The sequence below is a fragment of the Tribolium madens genome, unplaced genomic scaffold (assembly GCF_015345945.1).
Source record: "Tribolium madens isolate multiple individuals breed KSU strain unplaced genomic scaffold, Tmad_KSU_1.1 Scaffold_20;HRSCAF=117;Tcas5.2_LG4, whole genome shotgun sequence".
NCBI classification, from domain to species: domain Eukaryota; kingdom Metazoa; phylum Arthropoda; class Insecta; order Coleoptera; family Tenebrionidae; genus Tribolium; species Tribolium madens.
Genome location: NW_025400985.1, coordinates 786,479 through 789,398, shown reverse-complemented (window position 1 = coordinate 789,398; position 2,920 = coordinate 786,479). Strand labels below are relative to the sequence as shown.

Here is a 2,920-nt window from a genome sequence, read left to right as displayed (position 1 = left end):
TATAAAATTTGAAATTGAATATTGGCAAACTTTTCTTCGAACAGTGTTCGAAGAAGTTCGAAGTAAATCGAAATAATCTAAGAAAAACCCTACGACTAATTTTTTTATCATTACCATCGTGTAGAGCATCTCTTTATTAGTTGTAATCCAAATTTTCAAAAAAATATACCGAGTAGTTTTCAAGATATGGTTTTTTGAAGTTAATGTTTGCTAATCAAGCATTGCTCCATATAGGAGAAATTGCAAAAAATCATATTTTGAAAATTACTCGGTATATTATTTTAAAAATTTGGATTCTCACTAATAAAAAGATGCTCTACACGATGGTGACGAAGAAAAAAATACTTTATTTGAAGGAAATCGGCCTAATAGTTATTGAGTAATGATTTTTTAAATTTAAAGTATTTTAAATTCATTTAAATTAGAAAAAAAATATTTAGTTCAAAGTGTGTGCACTTTTTGAAATTTTTTTAGTGCATTTGATTTGTCTTACTGAGACAATTTTTGTCGCTTTGTGTTATTAGTAAGGTGGGTAAACTCGCTTCAAGGACACCATGCATTCGGTTTCTACAACTCCGTGATGTTTGCAGTGTGTGTGCGAGCTTCGGGAGTGCTTTGGTGCGTTGCTGAAAATTGTGAAAAATGAAAATCACCAAATTCACATCCTTGTTGATGCAAACAGTGGCTTACCGGAACTCTTTCTCGTCCTGTGAGGAGTAAGTGAGGGGCTTGAAACCACCTCGAAATGAAATAATTAACATTCAACTGGGCACAATAAAATGAAAAGCTCCCAAAGGGCTGTTTGCACGATGATATCTCCAAAGTTTGCGTTTTGCACCACCTTTTCGTGGTGGTGGTGTTTAATAGCTCTCGGAAATATCGCTGCTAATCTGAGGATGTGGTTATTTTCAGTTTGTAAGTCAGTGGACTGTGTTTAAGATAAGAAAATTGTTGGAGCGGCGGTTTATTTATGGTGTTATAAAGCTGGGATTATATTTCAGTTGGAGGGTTCGAGAAATTAGCGTACTCGAAATTTTTTATGCCTTATTTGGAAACTCAAAAATGATTCAGAAAACGTGGTAGGTGTTGAATAAATAAACAAAGTATGTTTGGTGTGCGACCTTGCGGTTATGGTTGTACACCCACTGGGTTGATTATTGTACAAAACATGATAAATTATTGGACAAATTCGGATGCGATTATTTTTATCTATGCTTCACAGAATTCAATCAAGTTGATTTGTTTTTTATTTTATCAATACTATGAACCTAAATTGTATTCTCTGATAGATCAAGATTATGGAGAATGATTTTATAAAAAAATTATTTGTAATTCTTGTGTAACATCCATAAAATCACTTCCTTCTTTTTTCCGGAATCGATAAGGAATGATAACGGATGCAAAATAAACAAGGAGCAACAAGGAGTAGCACTTAGAAAGTTTGAAAAATATCGATTCGAAGTTTTCGAAGTAAAAATAGTACAAATGACCGATTAACTTTTTTTACAAATGCTTGAAATATGGTCTTCTGGACGTAAAATCACATGCTGACGCTGGGTTAAAATGCTCTACGATCACTAGTTTGTTCAAAAACACACTTTTTAAGCGGATTTAAATTTTTGATATTTTTGACTTTATCAGAAATTTTCTCGATAACTATTTATCGTAGAACAGTAATCTTTTTTGGGTATGATAGAAAATTAAATTTGCTTTCGAACGGTACCAAATATAAGAGGTTATTACCAATAAGTCCGGAGTTATTCGCAATGGACCGTTCCGGGTGCCAAAAATCGACCAAAATCTCGACAAAAATCAAAAAAATTTTCATCTTTAAAATTGATCTATTTAACGTTTTTTACATTTCTAGAGGTTTTAAAGACTCAAATAAGTGCATAAAACGACATTGGGACAAGTTTCAAAAATTTCGAATTTTTTTAATTTTTGAAGATGAGCACTAGTAAAATCGTAAAAATAGTCAATTTAGTAAAAGTCGTAAAAACGCTTGAAATATGGTTTTCTAGACGTAAAATTTCGCGCTGAACACGATGCAACAAGTTAAAATACTCTACGATGCATAGTTTTTGAGATATTGAGTAATAAAATTAAGAATAAGTCTAGAAAAATCCGATTTTGACAAAAAAATCAAATTTTTTTTATTCTTATAAAAAACTAGGACTACATGTAAAATTAACCGGAGAATACGCCTGAATAAACCGTTTTGACCTAGGACTCATAGTTTTTGAGATATTAATTTTTTTTTAATAAAATTAAAAATGGCTCTGTATCCGGAATCATAACCCGGAGCGACTTCCGGTTTGCACCATTAAATAGATAATTTCAAGCTAATTCTAATGGTTTTTAGCTTTATGCTCCAGGTCTTATAGTTTCGCAGAAAAACGTGTTTAAAATTTCACAATTTTGACAATTTTGACTTTTTGAACGGCGATTACGGCCAAACTATAAGACTTAGAGCAAAAATTTCAACTCCATCGTAATCAGCGTAAGAAAATCAATCGACTGAGGCGAAAGCCAAGTCGATATCTCGCAAAAAATTCTTGAACTTTTAAACGCCGATTACGGCGAAACTAAAGGAGATAGCCCAAAGTGGTTAGTTTAAATTCGTAATCAGCGGGCCAAAATCTATCGGATAAGATAGGTTTAAATCGAATCTGAGACATGTTCAAAAACACTAGATTTTAAGGGGGGGGGGGTGTTAACAAATTTTTACTTTTTTTTGTTTTGTAAATTGCGGCAAAATTGTGCCTCAATGATATAATACTTTGACCTAAACCTATGTAAAATGTTCCGGGGAATCGATTGGCGTCAAAAAAACTGCAAAATTCCTAATAGTTTTGAAGTTATAGTCGGATTTACATTTTCCATACTTTTGACTTTATCACAAATTTTCTCGATAACTATT

At 32.3% G+C, this 2,920-nt stretch overlaps 1 protein-coding gene across 3 annotated transcripts in view; it reads left to right on the top strand.

Annotated features, from left to right (window-relative positions):
- LOC123004610 (phospholipase D1) overlaps positions 1 to 2,920 on the top strand; it is a 113,086-nt gene that overhangs the window by 8,678 nt on the left and 101,488 nt on the right. The window lies entirely within an intron of this gene.